The sequence below is a fragment of the Bos javanicus genome, chromosome 4, assembly GCF_032452875.1.
Source record: "Bos javanicus breed banteng chromosome 4, ARS-OSU_banteng_1.0, whole genome shotgun sequence".
Taxonomy (NCBI): Eukaryota; Metazoa; Chordata; class Mammalia; order Artiodactyla; family Bovidae; genus Bos; species Bos javanicus.
Window position 1 is genome coordinate 113798672 of NC_083871.1, and position 10246 is coordinate 113808917.

Below are 10246 nucleotides of genomic sequence, written 5' to 3' on the forward strand. Positions count from 1 at the left end.
AGTATTAGGAGTTGCTTCCAGATATGAATTCTTTATCAAGTATGTAATTTTCAAATATTTTTTCAGTTGCCTTTTTATTCTGTTAATAGTATTCTTTTATCCACAAAAGTTTAAAATTTTGATTTAGTCCACTTTATCTATTTTTTTTCCTTTTGTTGCCTATGTTTTTAGTGTCATATCTAAGAAATCATTGTCAAATTCAGTATCATGGAACTTTCTCTCTATGTTGTCTATGAAGAGTTTTATACTTTTAGCTCTTACATTTAGGTCTTTGATCCGTTTTGAGTTAGTTTTTGTAAGGTAAGTGTCCACCTTTATCTTTTTTTCTTCAAATGTAAATATTTAGTATTTCCAGCACTATTTTTTGAAATCCCCTCTTACTTTTCTGACTTGATGATTTTTTTACTGTCTTATTATTTTTCAGTGCTTTCAAAAAAATGTTTTTAAGTACTTTTACAGGTCATTAAGTTATTTGTAACAGGAAGATTGATGTGCAAAACCTAGTTCACCATTGTACTTAAAATAGGAAAATTCATTAAGATTTTAAATCAGTTTGAATGAGAGTACAAGTAATAACCTAAATCCTGTAAAACATGTGGAGGGGTGTAGATAAAGCTCCTATCCTTAGCTTTCAATACTATTTGGTTGCAGTTTTTCAGTTTTCATGGGAAAAAGGTACAGCTTATCACCATATGTGTTTTTTAAATAACCAAATAATTCTTTAGTCTAAATCTTATTTTCCTAGGTTATAAGTCTTACTTAGGATTGAATTACTAATGAAAGAAACAAAGACACAGATGTATAGAACAGCCTTTTGGACTCTGTGGGACAGGGAGGGGGGGATGATTTGGGAGAATGGCATTAAAACGTATAATATCATAGAAGAGAAAAAAAAGAAACAGACATAATTTACTACCAAGAATTTGATAATCATGAAAGTATTCTCATTGCTTTTTAGTGGTTTTAAGTTTTCCCCACAATAGTGAATGAATAAGGATTAGATCCAAAATTTTAATCTGTCATTTAAATAATGATGTTTAATTAGGTAGATGGAGGAGCAACCTCTCTGTTTTAAAAAATTCAGCAACAAAGTAAATATTAGTCATACCATCTTCAAATGATACACTGCTAATGTTTTTTTTTTTAATTTGTTTTTTATTGAAGGATAATTGCTTTACAGAATTTTGTTGTTTTCTGTCAAACCTCAACATGAATTAGCCATAGGTATACATATATCCCCTCCCTTTGAACCTCCCTCCCATCTCCCTCCCCATCCCACCCCTCTAGGTTGATACAGAGCCCCTGTTTGAGTTTCCTGAGCCATACAGCAAATTCTCCTTGGCTATCTATTTTACACATGGTGATGTAAGCTTCCATGTTACTCTTTCCATACTTATCACCCTCTCTTCCCCTCTCCCCATGTCCATAAGTCTATTCTCTGTGTCTGTTTCTCCACTGCTGCCCTGTAAATAAGTTCTTCAGTACCATTCTTCTAGATTCTGTATATATGTGTTAGAATATGATATTTATCTTTCTCTTTCTGACTCACTTCACTCTGTATAATAGGTTCTAGGTTCATCCACCTCATCAGAACTGACTCAAATGCATTGCTTTTTATGGCTGAGTAATATTCCATTCTGTATATGTACCACAACTTCTTTATCCACTCATCTGCGATGGACATCTAGGTTGCTTCCATGTTCTAGCTATTGTAAATAGTGCTGCAGTGAACAATGGGATACATGTATCTTTTTCAATTTTGGTTTCCTCAGGGTATAATATGCCTAGGAGTGGGATTGCTGGGTCATATGGTGGTTTTATTCCTAGTTTTTTAAGGACTCTGAATACTGTCTTTCATAGTGGCTGTATCAATTTACCTTCCTACCAACAGTGCAAGAGTGTTCCCTTTGCTGCTAATGTTTTATTTCTTTTAGAAATTTCTTCTTTGTACACGAATAGGCAAGTATAGGATTCTCAGAAGTGAGAGCTAGAATCAGTCAGTATTTGTAGGTAGTAATTTTCAGAGATCTGTTGAGTGGTGCATTAATGATTTTATTCAGATGTTTATAACATTTGACTTTGTTCAAACTCATCATAGGATTCCTTGATAACATTTTTTTTCCTGTGAATCCTCTTGAACTGTGTACCAGCAGCACTTTTCACCCCCAAAGTGTACCCCTTCTGTGTGACATTGCATGTGTGTGTGCTTAGTTGCTCAGTCGTGTCTGACTCTTTGCGACTCCATGGACTGTAGCCCGCCAGGCTCCTCTGTCCATGGGGATTCTCCAGGGAAGAATACAGAAGTGGGTTGTCATACCTTCCTCCACGGGATCTTCCCAACCCAGGAATCCAACTGAGGTCTTCTGCATTGCAGGCGAATTCTTTACCAGCTGGACTACCAGGGAATCCCATTATCCTCTTTAATTCACAATAGTAGTTGGTTGTCATGTATTTAGCAGGTAATTTGTTACATCTAAGAATTGAATTAAAATTTGTAATTACTTTTACAATACAAATTAGGGTGGATTTACACATAATCTTATTGTTTCTTGCTTCCTTGAGAGGAGAGAAAGAGATGGTGTTAAAATATAGTGAATGTACTTATTTATTCTATAGCCTGGTAGGGTATTTGCACTTGTAAATGTCATATATTATGTGTGTTGGAGAAGAAAAAAACATGAAGGGCTATTTTAATATAGAGGGTATCTGTGAAAAAATATCTGTGTAATATTTGTTGGGAAAAAAATTGACTAATGACCTTTAACTTTTAAAATTGCTTTCAACCAAGACATTTTATCAGTTTGTCAACAGTTTTAACGTACCTGATACTTGTGCCATGGTTCAGCTATGGAGAGAGCACAGTGTGGGCTGAAGAGCAGAGCGTTAGAGTGGTCACGGGAAGTCTGCCCTTATAAGTCTTGAAGATAAGCCCTGATACTGGGTTGTGTATATTTACTCCCTCAATGACTAATTCAATAAAGCCTATTCATTAAGGAAAACTTGTCCTTGACTCAGGTCCATGTGTCACAAATCACACTTTCCAATTTTAGGATTACGTCAGGCTGAAATCATGGACAAAGCATGTTGCTATGTTCATTCTTTCTTTTATAACACAAGGAGTGGCTTATTATCAAATTGCCCACAGCAATTTGATCATCAGCAATTTTTATATATTTAGGGTGATTACTCCAACATTTCCTTAAAGCTATCGAGCTTTATAAAGCCCTTTCACTTTTTGGAACAAGAAAGAAAGAATTTTGGTTATATATTAAATGCTTACCTCTTGCCACACTTTGTATTATATTGAATCCAAGACAAGTAACACAGTTTCTCCTTGCAGGTTAACAGTTTTCTAGGAAAGTACAACACACAAAGCAGAAGAAAGGTTCACTCAACTGAATTTTAAGAATAGTTTTGGTTTTTATCAAAGATCATCTTAATCACTGAAGATTTATAATCTATAAAACAGAAGTGTCAGAACTATTATTGGATGGAGGAAGAGGAAGACATTTAAAAATTCCATTTAAGAAGCCATTATTGATCCTCTTTTTTTTTATTTTAAAAACTCTGATGGCTACTGGGATTACAAAGACCTGATTATGCCCCCAAGATATGTAAAATGTAGGAGGATAAGAGTTAACTCAAAGCTGTCTTGCCCTTTATAGAGTGCACATTGCTTTTATGGTATAAATTCCATTATTCTTCATAACAGTACTGTTTGGGTTTACAACTGGGGTAATAAAGGCCCACAAAGACCAAATGAAGAATGGAGTGGGTATTTAGCCCTGTTTCTGTGTTTCTGCAATGTCTTTTTGAGATACTGCTGCTGCTGCTGCTAAGTCGCTTCAGTCGTGTCTGACTCTGTTTGACCCCACAGACAGCAGCCCACCAGGCTCGCCCGTCCCTGGGATTCTCCATCTCCAGGCAAGAACACTGGAGTGGGTTGCCATTTCCTTCTCCAATGCATGAAAGTGAAAAGTTTTGAGATACTGAGTGAGGATTAAATGAGCTTTGTAGAGTAGCACGTGGAACTGTGTGGTACCTTTAGACTATATCTTGTGTTGGTGTTTTGTCACATTGCTAGAATAAAATGCAAAGCAAAACCATTTAGTATTTGGGTAATACTGAATACATGAGATTTTAAAATTTATTTTTGTGACAGATTAATTGCATAATGTGTGTCAGACATTATATTCATTGACTGTTCTATTTGGTTCTGCTGTCACTCTTAGTAATTTAAGCATCCTTAATGCAGAAGATTTGTAAATGCTATTAAGCATAAAGATCCAGAAAGAAGTTATTTATTTACTCTGCCTCTCATTTTCTAGAAGGAGTCATTGTGAGCATTTTGATTTATTTCCTCAAGTTATTCTTTATCCATAAAAATAAGTCCTGTTTTATTGAGACCATGCGGCATATAATGGTTGAATTCTATTATACTTTTATTTAAATACTTTACCCTCACAATAAAAATAATTAATATTTCTTGGGCATTTACTATATTTTTGGCATAGAGCTAATATATAATTATTTTATACTAAAATTTTTTGTATTTTAAAAATATGTATCACTCAAAACATGGCAAAGAATCTACATGTATAAGTTATGGATTTTTGTGAGCTGATCACCCAGAGTAAGAACAATGTGAGAACCAATACTATTGAAGGAATGACAAAATATACCACTTTGGCATAAGGATTATTTTGAGCTAAATGCACTTAAAAAAATGGCAGGTGCAAGAAGAATGCTCTGACCACAGCCCCCTCCCCCTGCCCCGCTCCACCCCATTCTTCCTGAAAGCAGAAGATAAAACTCTTCTCAAGTGAAAATGCCTTCCATACCATACTAAGAGGAAACATTTTTATCAGGGGAGCCAGGGGTTGAAACTGAGTAGTCTGTACAAACAAACCTTGTAAAAATAACTCCTGTCTCTACTCTTTTCTCACAGTTGCTTCTCTTTGTTTACCTAATATATAAGCACTTAGATTTTGCCAATTTGAGAAGTCTTCATTTTCTTGTGGACGCTTACATGTACGTGAAAAAATAATGTGTTTTCTTCTTTCATAGTGTCATAGTTCTAATAAAATTTTTTCTTCTTTTAATCTGTCTGAAGTCAGTTCAGTTCAGTTCAGTTGCTCAGTCGTGTCCAACTCTTTGCGACCCCATGAATCGCAGCACGCCAAGCCTCCCTGTCCATCACCAACTCCCGGAGTTCACTCAAACCCATGTCCATCGAGGCAGTGATGCCATCCAGCCATCTCATCCTCTGTTGTCCCCTCTCCTCCTGCCCCCATCCCTCCCAGCATCAGGGTCTTTTCCAGTGAGTCAACTCTTTGCATCAGGTGGCCAAAGTATTGGAGTTTCAGCTTCAGCATCAGTCCTTCCAATGAACACCCAGGACTGATCTCCTTTAGGACAGACTGGTTGGATATCCTTGCAGCCCAAGGGACTCTCAAGAGTCTTCTCCAACACCACAGTTCAAAAGCATCAATTCTTCAGTGCTCATCTTTCTTCACAGTCCAACTCTCACATCCATACGTGACCACTGGAAAAACCATAGCCTTGACTAGACGGACCTTTGTTGGCAAAGTAATGTCTCTGCTTTTGAATATGCTATCTAGGTTGGTCATAACTTTCCTTCCAAGGAGTAAGTGTCTTTTAATTTCATGGCTTCAGTCACCATCTGCAGTGATTTTGGAGTCCCAAAAAATAAAGTCTGACACTGTTTCCAGTTTCCCCATCTATCTGCCATGAAGTGATGGAACCAGATGCCATGATCTTTGTTTTCTGAATGTTGAGCTTTAAGCCAACTTTTTCACTCTCCTCTTTCACTTTCATCAAGAGGATTTTTAGTTCCTCTTCACTTTCTGCCATAAGGCTGGTGTTGTCTGCATATCTGAGGTTATTGATATTTCTCCAAGTAATCTTGATTCCAGCTTGTGCTTCTTCCAGCCCAACGTTTCTCATGATGTACTCTGCATATAAGGGAGGCAATGCCAAAGAATGTTCAAACTACTGCACAACTGCACTCATCTCACATGCTAGTAAAATAATGCTCAGAATCCTCCAAGCCAGGCTTCCATGATATGTGAACCGGGAACTTCCAGATGTTCAAGCCGGTTTTAGAAAAGGCAGAGTAAGCAGAAATCAAATTGCCAACATCCATTGGATTATCAAAAAAGCAAGAGAGTTCTAGAAAAACATCTACTTCTACCCTATTGACTATGCCAAAGTCTTTGATTGTGTGGATCACAACAAACTGTGGGAAATTCTCCAAGAAATGGGAATACTAGACCACCGGATCTGCCTCCTGAGAAATCTGTATGCAGGTCAGGAAGCAACAGTTAGAACTGGACATGGAACAACAGACTGGTTCCAAACAAGAAAAGGAGTACGTCAAGGCTGTATATTGTCACCCTGCTTATTTAACTTATATGCAGAGTACATCATGAGAAGCGCTGGGCTGGAAATAGCACAAGCTGGAATCAAGATTTCCAGGAGAAATATCAATAACCTCAGATATGCAGATGACACCACCCTTAGGGAAGAAAGTGAAGAAGAACTAAGGAGCCTCTTGATGAAAGTGAAAGAGGAGTGAAAAAGTTGGCCTAAAACTTAACATTCAGAAAACTAATCATGGTGTATGGTTCCATCAATTTGTGGCAAATAGATGGGGAAACAGTGGAAACAGTGAGAGACTTTATTTTGGGGGGCTCCAAAATCACTGCAGATGGTGACTGCAGCCATGAAATTAAGAGATGCTTGTTCCTTGGAAGAAAAGCTATGACCAACCTGGACAGCATATTAAAAAGCAGAGACAGTACTTTGCCGACTAGGTCCATCTAGTCAAAGCTATGGTTTTCCCTGTAGTCATGTATGGATGTGAGAGTTGGACTGTAAAAAAGCTGAGCACTGAAGAATTGATGCTGTTAAACTGTGGTGTTGGAGAAGATTCTTGAGATTCCTTTGGACTGCAAGGAGATCCAACCAGTCCATCCTAAAAGAAATCAGTTCTGAATATTCATTGGAAAGCCTGATGTTGAAGCTGAAACTCCAATGCTTTGGCTACCTGATGTGAAGAACTGACTCACTGGAAAAGACCCTGTTGCTGGGAAAGATTTAAAGCAGGAGGAGAAGGAGATGACAGAGGATGAGATGTTTGGATGGCATCATTGGCTTGATGGACATGAGTTTGAGCAAACTTCAGAAGTTGGTGATGGACAGGGAAGCCTGACATGCTGCAGTCCATGTGATAGCAAAGAGTTGGACACAAGTGAGCAACTGAACTGAACTGACCAGGCTGAATGCCTTCTTTGTAGTCCCGAAATGACTTACTACACAGCATCAGTAAATTGGTTAAAAAAAAAAAAAAAAAAGGCCAGACACCAGAGAGGAAGATTCTTATGCAGTATTAATAAAGTATATATATTTATATATGTGTGTTTGTGCATTTTGGAGAGGGGCATGGCCACTCATTCCAGTATTCTTGCCTGGAGAGTCCTCATGGACAGAGGAGCCTGGTGGGCTACAGTCCATGGGGTCACAAAGAATTGGGCATGACTGAACAACTAAGCACATATGTGTGTGTGTGCGCGTGTGTTCATGTATATATATATATATATATATGGTTGTTCAGTCACTTAGTCATGTCCAACTTTTTGCCACCCCATGGACTGCAGCACGCCAGGTTTCCCTATCCATCACCAACCTCTGAAGTTTACTCAAACTCACGTCCATCAAGTTGCTGATGCCATGTAACCATCTCATCCCTTGTTGTTCCCTTCTTCTCCTGCCTTCAATCTTTCCCAGCATCAGGGTCTTTTCTAATGAGTCAGTGCTTCACAACAGGTGACTAAAGTATTGGACCTTCAGCTTCAGCATCTGTCCTTCCAATGAATATTCAGGCTGTATTCATTTAGGTTTAACTGATCTCCGTGCAGCTCAAGGGTCTCTCAAGAGTCTTCTCCAACACCACAGTTCAAAAGCATCAATTCTTCAGCAATCAGCCTTCTTTATAGTCCAACTCTCACATGACTACTGGAAAACCCATAGCTTTCACTATATAGACTTTTGTTGGCAAAGCGATATCTTTGCTGTTTAATACACTGTCTAGATTTGTCATACTTTTCCTTCCATGGAGCAAGCATCTTCTAATTTTATGGCTGCAGTCATCATCCACAGTAATTTTGGAGCCCAAGGAAAGAAAATCTGTCACTGTTTCTCCTTTTTCCCCTTTCTACTTGCGATGAAGTGATGGAACCAGATGCCACGATCTTTGTTTTTTGAATGTTGAGTTTTAAGCCAGCTTTTTCACTCTCCTCTTTTACCCTCATCAAGGTTCTTTAGTTCCTCTTCAATTTCTGGCATAAGGGTGGCATCATCTGCATATCTGAGGTGATTGATATTTTCCTGGCCATCTTGATTCCAGCTTGTGCTTCATCCAGCCCAGCATTTCTCATGATGTTCTCTGTATATAAGTTAAGTAAACAGGCTGAGCCTTGTCGTACTCTTTTCCCAATTTTGAACCAGTCTGTTGTTCCATGCAAGGTTCTAACTGCTGCTTTTTGACCCACAAACAGATTTCTCAGGAGACAGGTGAGGAGGTCTGATATTCCCATCTCTTGAAGATCACAGTTTGCTGTGATTCACACGGTCAAAGGCTTTAGCGTAGTCAATGAAGCAGAATTAGATGTTTTTCTTGAATTCCCTTGCTTTCTGTGTGATCTAATGGATGTTGGCAATTTGATATCTGGTTCCTCTGCTTTTTGTAAACCAGGCCTGGAAAATTGTAAATATTATTTTATATATATTATATATGTGTATATATATCATGCATATCTTTTTTAAAAGTCACATTCCTTAAGTATCAGGGAAGGGAGCCAAGTCCTTGGTAATTAGTAAAGCTAGGGGAGGTGATGGAATTCCAGCCAAATCCTGTTAATGTGCTACACTCAGTGCGCCAGCAAATCAGGAAAACTAAGCAATCGCCACAGGATTGGGAAAGGTCAGTTTTCATTTTAATCCCAAAGAAAGCCAGTGTCAAAATATGGCAAATAATTACATTGCTCCTGTTGCTGCTAAGTCACTTCAGTCGTGGCCAACTCTGTGTGACCCCATAGATGGAATTACATTGAATACATTTCAATCCATTCTTGGATGTGTCTCAGGGACTTTTAAACTGTACATTCTTATAACAAAACAAGTATCCATATACTCATGTTCAGATTATTTTGATGAAATGATTTAAAGGAATGAGATGGGAAATAAATAGCAGAATGATTTTCTTTGTCTCATCTACAGCATTAACCTGGGATGCAAGAATAAGAATAATTGAATGCATTTATACTGAAAATTACCACTGCAGCTAGCTTGTTTTTTTTTTTTTTTCATCTTAAGCCTGAATTTAATTTTCTTTGAGGGGTATGTGTTGTTCTTTGGTGGAATATTTGCTTGTGGAAAGTTGTAATACAATAGCATGTTAAATTCACACCTAAGAATTTTGACTGAAACACAAATGATGAAAACTATAGAGACTAAGTTCTTCCATATTCTGCAGAGTGAAACGGAATCTGTCCACTCAGAGTGACTGCCTCTGCTGTAGTCCTGTGCTTCTTTGCCAGGTGCTTCTCATATCCTTGAGCCTTTGCTAACTTCCCCGGTGGCACAGACAGTAAAGTGTCTGCCTACAATAGGAGAGACCTGGGTTCAATCCCTGGGTCAAGAAGATCCTCTGGAGAAAGACATGGTGACCCACTCCAGTACTCTTGCCTGGAAAATCCCATGGACAGACGAGCGTGGTAGGCTACAGTCCATGGGGTCATAAAGAGTCGGACATGACTGAGCAACGTAACTTCACTTTAGTGACTGAACAACAACAGCAATAGTTTCTTTCCAATAGTATGTTAGTTTCTATTGTACAGCAATGTAAGTCAGCTATTGATAGATAGCAGCTGTGTTAAGGGTACAGTCCTGTGTGTTTGGGGGAAGTCAGTGCAAGGCATTATGTCCTCTTTTGGACAGAATGGGTTAGGGCATGGAGAAGATGATTTTAAGATGACCAAGCAAGGAGAGTTGGCATAGATCACGTGTGACCTTCAGACCATATTGGAAGAACATGGGAATGTGCTTGGGGAAAGCCTACAATTAAGAGGTGAAGAGGACCCATTGGAAGAGGAGAAAAGGGACAGGGATGTCTCTATTTTATCCATAGATTTAAAAGAATTTCTGCAGCAGGAAAGCCACAAAG